The sequence below is a fragment of the Phlebotomus papatasi genome, chromosome 2 (assembly GCF_024763615.1).
Source record: "Phlebotomus papatasi isolate M1 chromosome 2, Ppap_2.1, whole genome shotgun sequence".
In the NCBI taxonomy this organism is placed as follows: Eukaryota; Metazoa; Arthropoda; class Insecta; order Diptera; family Psychodidae; genus Phlebotomus; species Phlebotomus papatasi.
This window is the reverse complement of record NC_077223.1, coordinates 110,331,380-110,346,842: the sequence shown is the minus strand read 5'-3', so window position 1 is coordinate 110,346,842 and position 15,463 is coordinate 110,331,380. Positions and strand designations below refer to the sequence as shown.

At 32.0% G+C, this 15,463-nt stretch overlaps 1 long non-coding RNA gene across 1 annotated transcript; it reads right to left on the bottom strand.

Annotated features, from left to right (window-relative positions):
• Nucleotides 1-434: 434 nt before the first annotated feature.
• On the bottom strand, nt 435-3,631 carry LOC129800813 (uncharacterized). Its single transcript, XR_008751653.1, has 3 exons — nt 3,588-3,631; nt 2,620-2,631; nt 435-2,512 (listed from the first exon to the last, which is right to left on the bottom strand). It is a non-coding gene; the product is annotated as an uncharacterized LOC129800813 (long non-coding RNA).
• Between the last annotated feature and the right edge of the window lie 11,832 nt (nt 3,632-15,463).

The window sequence follows — 15,463 nt, the reverse complement described above, 5'->3', positions numbered from 1 at the left end:
TTCTGTGTTAAATGGCAGATCAAATGTCTTTTTACACATCAATAATTATCATCCAGATTAACGAGATTAATAAAACATTTATAAACAAGTCTATTTAGGAATATTTTAAAAAGATTTCACAATTAAATAAAATACAACCAGAGAAAGATTTTTCGTCAGATTCATTCTGGGGGTTGGTTACCAACGCTAAGACAATGGTGGCCGGTATTACACGAACATTGAATTCTTTGAAAACCTAAATCTGCCAAACCTTTGCTTTCAAAAACACAAGGGTAAGAACAATTAACATTAAACCTACCAACCGTTTTTGGCGTTTTTGGGCGTTTTTCCTAGCGCGTTTGGTCAAATAACAGATCGCAGTAGGATAGGATACTCAACAATTTTTTCTTGGGAAAGAGGGAAAAATTAAAATTTAAACACTGAAAAATATATTACATTTATATTTTTAAAAATTCATAAAGTTTGGTAGCGACATCGTACCGTTCAAAAATGTGTTAATTTTACAAAGTTATTAAACCGTTCAAGGTGTAGATTTAGTGTTAATAAATTTAAAAAAAACAAGTAAAATTACAGAAAGACTTTAATTTTTCTTTATAATATTTAGTCTTTTATAAAAATAATACTTTGGGTGTATTTGGTGTGTGATATCTTTTAAAGCGATGTATTCAGGAGACTCACAATTGGACCCTACTTTGCAGCCTTTCAGTCAGCAGCTTCTTTAGGAAACATTTTCAAAAGATTTTAAAATTTTGATGAAATGACCTTCCTTCTTCTCTTCTTATTGATCAACGACGTGAGAATACTTTGGAAAGCGATGTAAGTTATAGTGCACTTGATGAGAAGGATTGATCCAATATTCTAAATTCTTACTTTGGTTTATTCATAGAGAAAAATCCTGTTTTGGCCAACAAAAATTGCTTTAAAATACAGTCTTATATAGCACAAATAGAATTCAGATTAATTGAATTTTTACATATGTGAAGGTAATATAAATGTAAAACAAAAAAACAAATGCAATTTTTCTATTTTAGTTTTACAAAGGTCTGAATTGAACAATACAATTTTTTTGTAAATAATTTTCTTGTTAAAGGATTATGTAGGCTGTAAATCAACTTAAATGTCATCTTTAGTTTTGGAGTTGACAGTCATAATTTCTACGTAATAAGACCTGCAAAAAGTAAACTAATATAATGTCATATATCGTAAAGAATATTTCCTTTAAAATTAAAAAGAAAATGATCAATAGTAACTATTGCTAAAATACTCATACTTATCAGAGTATAGAATTCCTCCATAACACCTAATGGTAGATATGATCGATCCAGAAAAGACGATTTAAAAAATCAAGTTAGTCTCTAATAATCTTTTATTTAAAAGCTTTTAAAAATACGTTCGCACCTTCTAATGCTTCTGTGAATCCGAATTTTATATGCAACAGCAAGTATGGTAGACCCACAAAAAATTAGAAAAATAATATTAGTCCTCAATACCAATTCGTTTTAAAAATGCGTTCATACCTTGTGTTTCTATAATTCTCAATACATTCAATGGAGAATACGATTTATGAAAAAAGAAAATAAAAGAAATATATAGTTAGTCTGATCTGTATTTATCATTTTAAAGGTATGATACCTCCTAAATCTGGAATTCCCAATAGAACATCCAATCGTGGGTTTGTTTGATCCGAAAAAAATATTTAAAATAATATGTCAATCTGATGTTTTTTTTTTTCATTTTAGACTTATGATACCTTCTAATGTGTCTGTAAATCCCAATATAGCATTCAATCAATGGTTCATCCGATAATTATAAAGAAAAAGATTATTAGTTTTAATTTTGTATTTTTTCAAACGGGTTCGTACCTTTTATTTCTATGATTTCCAATATAACCAGTAGAAAATATCGTTGATAAAAAAAAAGAAAACCAAAATTATATACTTATAATGTAAATAGATCTTCTTTCATTCAAAAATATATTTTTACCTGTTAATACCCCTATAAATTCCAGTAATGCATGCATCCATTTTATTCAGAAAAAAAAGAAATAAAAAAGATTAGATTTAAAGTTACAATCAATAGAAAACACGATATAATCAGAAAAATTAATTATAAAATATATATTAATCCTAAATCTAACTTCGTACCTGTTGATACCGCTATAATTCCCAATATGCCATTCAGTAGTAGTAATTATTAATAATCCAGAAAAGACAATTAAAAAAATGTTAATCTTGTATATATATTTCATTTTAGAGAACTGGTACCTTGTGCTGCCGCTATATATCCCAGTCGTTGCAGTCAATATGATTGATACAAAAAAAATAAATAAATAAACAAAAAAAAAGATTACATTGGTCTTAATATATTTTCTCATTTAAAAACATGCTCATACCTTCTGCTGCTACACTTCCCAATATGTCCAATAATGGAAAAGAATTGTGATGCGGAAAAGTTAATGTAAAAAAATAGCCTTTAGATTTTCAAAAATATGTGTAGTTCATACCTCTTCCAGCTACAATTCCCCATATTGCATTCAATGGAAAATATTGGTGATAAAGAAAATAGAAAAAAAGAAGTAAATAGTAAATAATTTCTGTGAATTCAAATTAATACTCTTACCTTGGCGACCAACTAGAATTCACCAGATTAAAATTTTTGAAATGATCCAGGAGAGAAGGTAAATGTTAAAAGGAGTTGAAAATATATTCTTCGCTAAATTTGAGCTATAATAATTTATAGAAAATATGTATTTTTTTTAATACGTAGAAGAGTGTTCGCTATAACTGATCAAGTGTCCCGGATACGAATAGCGCTGTAATTCAGACCACAGGGTTTGAATTTGAATACAACAGGCTCCCATACGAAAGCGTCCCAGGCTTTGTGAAGTGCTCGATCTCGTGATTTAGATGTTATCACTCAAAAGTACTTTCGTATCATTTACCGTTTACAGGTTATCAACAAATTTGAATTGATTCATATATCCCTAAAAATAGTTTTAAGAGTAATAAAATTGGTTTTTACGGACAAAAATTACTTATCGGTTATTAACCGGCTTATTACAGGTCTAAAACCGATGGAAACTAGTTCAGTTTTAACAGAAATTACAAGACCTTTGACCTTGAAAACCCGTTATTAAGAATGCATTCAATATGGTACTTTTGTTTATAGTCAATTGTCCGCCTGAATCTTGTCCACCGTAAAGTATGTTTTATTCAAAAAAATCGTCTCCAATATCAGGTTCCAACGGCTTTTTTTAAATTTTGATGGTGCTTATTTATTTATTTATTTATTTCAGAGGTGTGCAAGAACCGTTAGAAACCGAACAAACTTCAAATGAAACTTGTACGTAAATGGTCAAAACGGTCAAAACGCTACCTGAACAAACCTATTTTGACGTTTATTCGGTTTCAAACGGTTCTTGCACACCCTTGATTTATTTTTTCAAAAAAAAAAAAAGAAAAAAACGTTAATAAAATATGTTATTTTTTGTCTGCGAAATCCACGTAACCCCTTAATTCACAACTTAACAGTTTCATTCATAAGGAGATCTTTAGTTATAATTGAGTATATAAAAAACTTAGTCATACTTTCACAAAAATATCTACTCCTCTCTGGCACTCCGCTGCAATCTAAAAAGGAATGTCCCAGCAGTTTTGGTTCGTAAAAAAATTGTAAGTCAATTTAAAAATAATTAACATTATTCAATAATTCAAATATCTTCTTGAGGTGATGGTCTTGCAAGAAAGATATCTAGAAAGAAAATAAAAGAAAGTTAGTTAAATACGGAAAACGACATTATCTAAAGTTCCATTGATTAGGAAAGGTGAAAATGGCTAGAAAAAAGTCAAATTTCATTTTAGAACAAAGTGAAATTTCTCTATCGTTTTCAAACATACATTTGAAAATGACAGAGATGTCAATGTTGATTTCATAAAGATTTTTCGATCTAAAACGTGTGATGAGATCGATTTTCACGTTGCATATACTGACCCCAAAATAGTTTACTTTACTAACGAAAAATATTGATTCTATTTGTTTAATAAAATTTAAAGATGAATATCTGTAATAGAACTTACCAAAAACTTGGAAAAGCACGAAAAAGAAAATAATCCAATTGGATTTACAAAACAGTTTCACTTCCAGCATTTCGAATAACTGAATGACTTTTCGCAAAACTTCCATGCAATTTATTCCGATCTTCTCGAAAGATGTTACTTTGCAAATAAATCGTGATGATAAAACTGTTTAAAAGGCCATTAGTAACAGAATAGTCGTGAGAACTATTTGTTACCAAGTATATTAAACAAATATTCTATTCGAAAATTATTTTGTATCCGGGTTGTCATTTTCATTAACAAAAATACAATTTTAGCAAATAATAATAGAGGGAAGAGAGGTACCTTTGAATTAGGGCTTTTTAGCAGATATTCTTTATAATTAAGGATATAAGGATTCCAGAACATACAAAAGAAATCTTTAATTTTTCATTATAATATTTTTATTTATAACAATGATACTTTAGTTCTTAAAGTATTTAGTGTATTTTATTCTTTAAAACGATGTATCCAAGAGATTCAAATTTGAACCCTACTTTGGAGCCTTTCAGTCAGCAGCCTCTTCAGGAAAGATTTCCGGAAGATTTAAAAATGTTAAAAACCTCTGTCTTTGGGACATTTTCCGTCAACGATGTTAGAATATCGTGAAGCGATGTAGTTGTAGTGTCCTTGATGAAAAGAATTGATCCAATATTCTAAACTCTTAAAATTTGACTTATTCACTGAGGAAAAGTCTGCCTTGGCAAAGAAAATTAGGTTTAAAAAACAATCTTAGCACAAATAGGGATTCACAATTATTTATTCTTATAAATTTTTGGTATTTTGTTTAAATATTTATTGTTAGGGAAATATAGGCATATTTAGCTCGTAGAAAGCCCTCAAACGATACGAATTTTCTCTTTTTTACAAAGTGCACGTTCGTCGTTTTGAAGCCATAGTTACGATAGATAATGATGAACCTCATGAGATTAAAAATGCTGGACCAGCCCATTGCTAACAAAAAGAAAATTCGCATCGTTTGAAGGCTCACTGTATATGACGATATTTATATTCTCCTAGTGTGGTGGCATTACTTATGGCCAGTCTATACTTGTGGCCTCTTCGCAAAAATCTTCAATTTTTTCTCACAAAATGATTTTAAAGAACCACAAAATTACCAATATTTGATGTGCTATCATTAAATGAAAATTTTAAATTGATTTACTTTAATATTTCGGTACAATAAGAAACAATTTAAGGAAAATATTTTACTGATGCGGATTACGATTAAAAATACGTCAAATCGTTAAGAAATTTACTAACGATCTTAAAAATTTTAACAACTAAATATTGTATCTTCAATAGCAAATATTTAGTACTATTTTTCAAAACTTCTTTCCTTAATAACTATATGTTCTTTTACTATTAAATTTTGATAAATTTTTAAACAACACATATAAAATTAAAATGAGGCCATAAGTTATGACCAAATTGATAGGATTACGGACTTGTGGCCACGGTATTTGACGTGTGGTGCCCTCACACCATATGTGACACTATTTTGATTTGAAGAGTTGTCAATTGTATTGTTTTTATTCAATAGTTCGGTGTTTTCTGGCAATCATTTAATGAAATTTGAGGTAAGTAATGAAATTGTAATATAAAATTGTTTATAAATAAATGTGGTGTAAAATCTGATTTCAAGATTCCTCGAGAAAATATAAAAAACTGAAAAGAGCCTCAATATTCATCTCACAGGCATTAAGAGGCATTGATAATGTAATGGCCGCGACAAGTATTTCAGGTGTATCACATTCCTCTCACAACTCTCCTTAATAAAATCTCCGGGATGGATCCGGAAGAAATATCAGACCACGAAGGCTTTCGCAATGTCCTTACAAAAGGAGACAGAGGGAATTTTGAGGTGGGTTTTTCATGCAGTCAAATATGCATTTTTCATTATGAAAAACGGATTGCGGGTTTCAGTGAATAGAAGGATGAGAAGAAATTAATAGTGCAATGCTAAAATCATGAATAAAAACTATAAAAACTTAAGAAAAAAATAATAAAAATTTCTGAAATTACCTGAAATCTTTTTGTTTTCTTTTGCATTTAAAATATTTTATTTCTAAGTTTATTTTGCATCATTTTGCATTGTGGCCACAAGTCATTCCACGAGCGGCCATAAGTTCGTAAAAGTGGCCACAAGTTATGAATTTTACATTTTTGGAAAAATCATACTTTTTCTGAGGTTTAAGGGAATTTCCTAATACATTCACCATGATATATCGAAAGGAGGTACTTTAAAGAAATTACAGTTAAAATTTTATCTTACATAGTCAAAAAGAAAAGAAGCTATGAGCAAATATGTCCTTAATGTGGCCATAAGTAATGCCGCTACCCTACATAAAGTCCCAATTTTCAAATGCATTTTTTTCTATTTTAGTTTCACAAGAGTCTAAATTTAACAGTAGAGATTTTTGTAAATAATTTTTCTCTTAAAAGATTACATATGCCGTAAATCAATATAAACGTCATCTTCTATTTTGTAGTTTGTCAGTACGTTTAGGTAGCGCCATCTGCGAAACATAAACCAAGACAATTTTATTAGTGTTAAATATTATTCATTAAAAACAAATGTGCACATACATACCTCCAACACTATTGAGCACATAAATAACTGTGTCTAATTTCAGATAATCAGTGTGTTGATTTATAAAAATATATATGAACATATATCAGTTTTAAATCCTTAATAATTCGAAAAATACACTCTTACCTTGTAGAGCTGTTGTACCCAATATAACATCGAGTGGAACATAGTCGATTCGGAAAAGATAATAAATAAAATGTTAATCCTATATCTTTCTTTTAATTTTAAAGATTTTAAAGATATGAGCTTACTTGGTCCTAGCCCTATAAGTCCCAGCATTATGCATCATTGCATTGAATTGAAAGTATGGTTGAAACAGAAATAAATAAAGAAAAGAATATTAATTTCAAATCTGTTTTTTACATAAAGAACAGGTTGGTACCTTGTATTGCTATAATTCCCATTATATCCATTGAAAGTTATAATTGATACAGAAAAGAAAATAAAAAGAAAAAAATATAAGTCTGTCTGATCTGAATTTTTTATATTACGAGTAGGTGTCACCGGGGTAGAATTAGCCACCAAATGAGATTTTTAATTGCGTATAATTTGTACAAAAAATGTTTGTATGAGGTTGTTAAATCGTCGATTGTTGCTACCTCTGTCGTATTTGCATTTGTTTTGTACAGTAGAGTCTCTCAAATCTGAATCTCTCAAATTCGAACGCCGTTTGGGTTCAAAATGTCAATTGTGAGGTTATGTTAGAAAGTTCGTATTCTAGGTGAATGAAAATCATATTTATGTGCTTCTTCCTGAATGTTTACATACATTATTATCGTATAAAATGAAAAGGAAGTATGTTACCACTAAAACTTGCGAAAAAGTGTGAGAATTTGATTCAAATTACAATTTAATCTTACACAAATTTCGTTAGTTTTGAAAAAATCGTTCGAATTTGGGAGGTGAGAAATGTCAAAAATACCCCCCGAGCGTTCGAATTTAGTAGACTCTACTGTATCTGCATTCGGAGAAACTACAATACAGACGTCCCCTCTTGCGTGAAATGCTGACACAAAAGAAATGCAGATACGACAGAGGTAGCCGCAACCGATGAAATGTTTCAATGAATAGTAAAGGAAGTACATATTTAGAATAAAGAGTGGTATCCTCAATATTCTTTCGAAATCAAACTGTGAGATACCACTATCTAATACTATACGTGGCTAATTCTGCCCCCGTCTCCCCTACAGATATATTCATACCAGCTACAACTATAATTTCCAATATTATTTCCAAAACAAAAAAGACGATTGATCCGAAAAAGAAAATTTAATAAAAAAATTAGTTGAAAATATATTTTTTAAATTTTTTTTAAGATCTGACCATACCTGCATCAAACACTGCAATTCCCAATTTTACATCCAACGGTGAATGTTTTTAAATCGAAAAAATAAATTAAAAAATACGTCAGTCCTAAGCCATTTTTTTCATTTTATAGCTATAACTTTACCCTCGTGTCCCACTGTAGTGTCCCATTTTACATCAGATTGTGAACACGCCAATCCGGAAAATTATTTAAAAAAAAAAACATCAGTTTTAAAAGTTTTTTTTTTCATTTTAAAGATATGATCATACCTTTATGTGCTTCTATAATTCAGAAATTTACATCCAATGGTAAATATGTTAATCCGGAAAGATAAAAGATATGTGAGATTTAATTCACTTTTTTTCATTTTAAAGATTTGGTCTTACCTTCTAAAACTACAATTTCAATTTTGCAATCCATAAAAAGCATGATTGATCCGAAAAAAAAAAACAAAGAGAAATAGAATTTTGTTTGAAATCAGAGTTTTCACTTTTAAATATATCCCCGTACCTGGACCTATCCCTGGGATTTGAATAACTCGATCTAGTCCTAGATGTTGTCAATCAGGGAAATATAGAAAAAATACGTCAGTCTCAAAATCTTCTTTAATTTTAGAGATACGACCGTACCAAGATGTGCCGCTGTAATTCCCAATTTTACATCCAGTGGTAAATGTGGTCAACCCCGTCAATCCGGAAATTACAAACAAATCATTAGTTTTAAATTTATTTTTGTTTCAAAGCTATAGGTTTACCATTATGTGCCACTTGAATTCCCAATTTCACAACAAATGGTAAATACGAACAATCCGGAAATAGCAAAACATTAAGTTAGTTTTAAATATTTTTTATACATAAATATGATCGTACCTGCTAGAGCTGTAATTTCCAGTGTTGCATCCAATAGTGAATATGATTGAATGAAAAGATAAAAAAAAGTCAATCTATTTTTTTATTTTAAATATATTGTCATACCTCCTTCTCCAACTGCATAAGTTCCATTATATCAATTGGTAAATATGATTTATAAAGAAAAGAAAGTAAGGAATTATATCAGTATAAGTTTTTTTTTCATTTTATAATACGTTCTTACATTTCTTCACTTATAATTTCCAAGATTTCATCCAATGGCAAGTGCATGTAAAATAGAACAGAAAAAAACAAATCTTACGGTGTTATCACACTTGCACGTTAAAATTTTAATGTGATTCACATTAATTGTCGCTTGTGAGCGTCCAAATATGTTATTTGTGTCTTTGAGTCACTTAATATTTGGGATTTTTCTATTTATTGATAAAGAAGTGGACTTGGCCTGAAAAAATAAGTTTAAATTTACCTAAAGCATAAATATTTTTCACATTAAAAAATTAAAGAGAAAATCGCATTAATTTTTCGCATTAATGCTATAAATCAATTTATATCAAATTTTGCGGGTCAAGTCTACCTTTTCATCAACAAATAGATCAAATTTTGAATATAAAATGATTCAAACAGACAAATTACACATTTGGGCTTTCCCAAGCGACAAATAATGTGAATCATATTAAAATTTTAATGTGCAAGTGTGATAACACAGTTAAACATGGTAAATGGTAGTTTAGTAAAATTTAGTTATTAGACACTAAAGTCGTTGAATGGTAGAGCGCTCACTAAATGATTAATTGTCCCAGATTCTAATTGTACTGTGAATTAAGTGTTATAGACGAAGATGCCTGAAAGGGATCCTCTCCTCTAAATAGGGAACCTTAAGCGGTCTCCAGACTAGAGATTTAGCCCAGTTCCCATAAGCTTCAAAATCCTAAAGAGCAATTAATTTTATTGCTTTTTCAGAATTTAATAGGTCATTTGTCTTTATTAATCCAATAGCTAAGTAAAATTTTTTCGAAAATCTTGATTGTTGAAAAATTAGAGCAGTTAACAGTAAACCTACCAAGATCCGGTTAAATTGACCGGTTTAAAATTAATACATATTTAAACGGTACAATGTCACTAGAAGAAAAATTTAAATTTTATTTTTTCTCTTTTCTAATACAAATTTGTTGAGTATCCTACTTTACCGCAGTTTGTCATTTGACCGAAAAACGACTAAAAATGGTCGGTAGGTTTAGTGTTAAGCCGTATGGCTAAGTCTCAGGTCTGAAGCCAGTATTACAGTACCGCTTCTTATGTTGCGTGCGGATGGAGGGATGTAGGGTTGAAAAATCTTTTTTAATGGGTAGGGGAGACTGGGGCAAAAAGTCACACCTCGAAAAAATCAAAATTCAATATCTTCCAAGATAAAAAAGATACCGGCTCAAAATTTTTTCTATAGATAGCCTCCATAGACCTTCTTCAATGTCGTAAGTTTCTTTGAATTCGAACAAGGAATTTAGAAAATAAAAAATATTGAAATTTTTAGGCATGTTTTTGATATATTTTCCTTACAAGAGATATCAATTATTACCTACTTATTTTCCAAATTGATGCACTTGGAAATATTTCCTAAAGGATTTGGATTCTTTGAATACGAATCCACTATCCATTTTAGTATTTTCCAAATATTCTTCTCTCCAGAAATCCTTTTATTAAAAATGGCCACTTGGGGTAAAAAGTAACAAAATGTATAGAGCAAAAAGTAACAAAAAATGAAGCAATTTCTGATGTCTCACGGCGAAAAGAAACGTCATTACCATGTCTCGCCGCTTGTTGTTTGCATTGGTCAAACGATTTGTAGTCTTTTACTTTTTCTAAAATAGCTTGAAAAATGCTTTTCTCGTTCAGATAGAGAAAACGGTGTTTTACAAAGGTCTAGATGAATAAATTTCCTATGAAAATATGTCCTCTAGGTATTCTTTCAAATTTACGGAAACCCATAATGAAGCGAATCAAAATGTGATAATATCCCATGCCTGATACTATTTGCCCCAGCATTTTTGAGAATGGTCACAAAATTACCTTTTAGAAATCGGCTCAATAAACGTATTTCCTTACAAAATAGAGGAAAATTCATTCATTTATTCATTCATTCATTTTCAACCGCTTATCCCTATTGGGGTCGCGGGCCCATGACATCCAATCTAGCAGCCCACGCCTGTCGGTCCTCCGCCACTTCAGGAAGATGTTCGGGTTCGATCCCGAGGCGTTCCAAGGCAAGATTCTGAATTTGATTCAGCCACCTTGTCCTAGGTCTGCCTCGAGGCCGAGGTCTCCTCACAATGGCTTGCATAGCTTTTCTGGGGAATCTTTCTTCATTCATGCGTTGAACATGTCCATACCATCGAAGTTGTGATCTCTCAACCCGAAGAAGCAGCTCCTCGATTCTTAGTTCCTCACGAACGGCCACATTCCTCACTCGATCTCTACGAGTGATTCCCTTTACCGCTCGAAGGTACCTCATCTCGGCAGCTTGTACTCGCGATCTTACCCTTTCGGTCATTACCCAAATCTCATGACCATAGGTGAGAATAGGAATGAACACAGCTTTGAAAACCGATAATTTAGCCGATCGACTAAGCTCGACCTTCCTCAACACGCTTCTGCCAAGCTCCCTCATTACTGCAGAAGCCTGACCGATTCGCGACGAGAGTTCTGCCTCCATCCTACCATCACTCGTGAATAACACCCCGAGATACTTGAACTTCTCCACCTGTGTCAATGAGTCTCCACTAACATGTAGAGTGCATTTCACAGATTGTCGGGAAATCACCATTACTTCCGACTTACCCACGTTCACCTTCATACCTGTTTCGGCACAAACATTTACAAATCGGTCAAGTGTGCGTTGAAGCTCTTCTTCGGAAGATCCAAAAAGAACCAAATCATCTGCATAGAGGAGATGGCTCACCCTGAAATCCCCAATACGAATCGCATTCCGCCCCCGACTGCGTTCCATAATCTTGTCCATGTATATTATGAACAACAATGGTGATAGAACACACCCTTGGCGCAGTCCAACACTCACTTGAAAACCTTCCGATTTGGATCCGTTTACACGAACACAGCTACTACAGTCTCTGTACAATGACTGAATGGCTCCTACCAATTCTTCATCCAGTCCGTACTCGTGCAGTACATCCCAAAGTTGTTCTCTCGGTACTCGGTCATATGCTTTTTCCAAATCTATGAAACAAGCATAGAGTGGAATTGCATACTCCCAAGCCTTTTCGACAATCATCCTCAGGGTAAAAAGCTGATCCGTGGTGCTTCTACCAGGTCTGAAACCGCATTGTTCCTCACCCAGTCTGGGTTCGACTATTTCTCGACATCTTCTCTCAAGGATTTTGGCATACACTTTGCCGGGCAAACTCAGAAGGGAAATTCCCCTATAATTGGAGCAATCTTTCTTGTTTCCCTTCTTGAATATGGGTACAATGACCCCAACTTGCCAGTCCTTTGGTGCTCTCCCACTTTGCCAAGCCACCTTAAAGACACGCGTGAGCCAATTGACACCCGCTATACCCATGAGTTTTAGCATTTCGGGACGTATTTCGTAAGTAGAGGAAAATTACTTTCACAAAATTGTAGAGCGGTAAATTTCCTATAAAACTGCACTAAATGAAATTTCTGAAGCGCTCGAGTAGCTTATAAAAAAATAAAAGTTACGTTTTGTGACTTTTTGCCCCAGTCTCCCCTATCGTTCTCGTATTCGTTACCTAAGATTATCAAAGCATGTACGTACACGTGCACACAAAGTTTGTACCCATTCTAACTAGGTTGATTTTCACCTTGAATTACAGAAGCTCAGATTGTAAAGAATCTAATGCAATTGTGCGAAAATGTAAATCACGAAAAACGTCTTAAAAAATCTTAAATCTTAAATCTTAAAAAACGTAGATGCAGGTGACTTTGTCCTCCGTGGATGACTTTGCCTTCCTACTATTCGAAATTTTTTCTTCAATTATATAATGTGTAAGAATAGTTCTCATCGATCAGACATGGTATATCAGATCGGTAAAGACAATCCTTAAGCGCTAGAATTAAAGAAAAGTTTACGAACAGGAGGGGGCAAAGTCAACGACGGAGGACAAAGTCACCCGCATCTACGGTGAATAAAATTTAATAGCCGGACAAGTCAATCATTATACGAACACTCAGTCAACTACACTAGATCCCGGCATTATGTATTTTTTCGGGACCGAAAAAAAATGCGCGAAATGGCATTACACATCGAGAAAATTTGCATACCCGCAGGGGCTTTCTTTTGAATAAATTGTCTGTAGAACGAATTTCGCGCGGAGTAAAAGTATGTTCAACTGAAAATGCATTAACAAACAGTACTTTTTGGCCAGTACAGTAGAGTCTCGCTATAGGCCATCGCTCTATAGTCCACAATTTATTGACCGTTGATTTCAAAACACTGATTTTAAGTTAGGTTATGTTTTTTAGTATGCGACATGCATAATTATTTTAATATTTTTGGCAAATTTAATTGAGTGGTTGTGATAATTGTGATCCAGAATGAAGAGAGCAAGGACAAGTACCACAATCGCAAAGAAAGTGGAAGCCGTCGAGGAATTTCAATACTAAAAATCGTTGATAATTTTAAAAAATTACATGGACTATAGTGTAACCCAAGTGTCAAATTTGAAACCAAATATGGACTATAGCGAGACTCTACTGTATACATTTAGGCGTATTTCAAAAATGATTTCATAAATTGACTCCCAATGGTAGGCAAACTTGCATAATTGTATGTGCATAATTCCGTCAGATGCTTAATCCCGAAGGACTTAATGCCGGGACTGAGTGTATCTGTAGTTTTTTACCTATTTGTGATTTAATTAATATATTAAAAACCTACTCGTACACACGAACCACTGGGTTTCATCAGCCTCATTGCAATCTGGAGCAAGAATATCGCGAACAGTGTTAATCAAAGAAAAAAAGTCACAAAAAATTGTAAGTAAATAAATATGTAAATATAACGTACATTATTGAATTTGATATACCTTGAGGTGTTGGTCTCGCTATATTGATATCTGAAATAAAATTAGATAAAAAGTTAAACAACGAATATGACTTATAGAAATCTGTGGGATATAAGGCAATATATACATGTCACATTGTATCATTCATAAGAAAAGCTCATATTGAAGTCATTTGTAGTTAGTTAGTGATAATATAGAATTAAAGTTGTTTATTATTAAAGCAAGTATTTGAGCAAAGCAGGATGTTATCCGGTCACTTCCTCCAGGATAATTAGAGACTTCCCAAAAATGCTTGATATCACAGAAGTTTGGGGGTTCGAAGTATCCCAGGTTCAGATTCAAACACATCCAAAATCAAAATTCGTATCCATTTCTTTCCCAAACGTTGTGCTTATTAGTGATTAACCCATTCTTTGGTACTTAATTTGATTTAAAACTCCAGTAGAGTCTCGCTATAGGCCATCGCTCTATAGTCCACAATTTATCGACCGTTGATTTTAAAACACTGATTTTAAGTTAGGTTATGTTTTTTAGTATGCGACATGCATAATTATTTTAATATTTTTGGCAAACTTTATTAAGTAGTTGTGATAATTGTGATCCATAATGAAGAGAGCAAGGACAAGTACCATAATCGCAAAGAAAGTGGAAGCCGTCGAGCAATTTCAATACTAAAAATCGTTGATAATTTTAAAAAATTACATGGACTATGCGACCCAAGTGTCAAATTTGAAACCAAATATGGACTATAGCGAGACTCTACTGTACTTGAATTTTTTAATTTTTAAAAGTTGTATAGTGCGAAGGAGTGGGATAGACATATACAAAATGTTTCAGAAGATAAAATATGGAAATTTTGTTGATTCAGTGAAATTTTCTCTCAAAATATGAACAAAATGAAAATAAATTTAAAAAAAAACACAAAACAAAATAATAATTCTATTTATTTAATAATTGTAATGTCATCTTTCAGAAGAAAAAAATTCATAAAAGGGCCAATCCATCTCAAGACGACCATAGGGGTACCCTTCATGGTCTTGGATGTTTTTGAATTTTACATATGTTAAAGTACACGATAAAATAATATACCCCTATTTTTTTTTTTCGTCCGAAAAAAAATCCTGGCCGGAGATACATGGCGTCAAAGATGGCGCCTCGCGCTTCATTCCTCAATTGTGATTTTTGGCAAATATTTTAAAATGCTCTATTTCGGGAACGGGTTGAGATTTCTTCTCACTCTTTTTTTTTATTTGAAAGATAATTTTATACTCTTTAAAACTATATACTTGATTTTGCATTATCTGCTTAAGTATTTTTGTAACGGTATTTTAAAAAATTTTTGAAAAAATTTAAAAATTAATTTTTCTCAAAAACCCCATTCTCAAAAATTTTGATTTTTTTACTGTTGATCAGTAACATTGAGTACTACATTCCCTGAAAAGACGAGCTTCCACTTTTGCACTTACTTTTTTTTAAAAATATTGGAAAAATTACCATATTTTCAAAATTAAAAATAACCAGTTAAACTCAAAATTTTGAGTTCAACTTTTCAGGGAATATAGTAC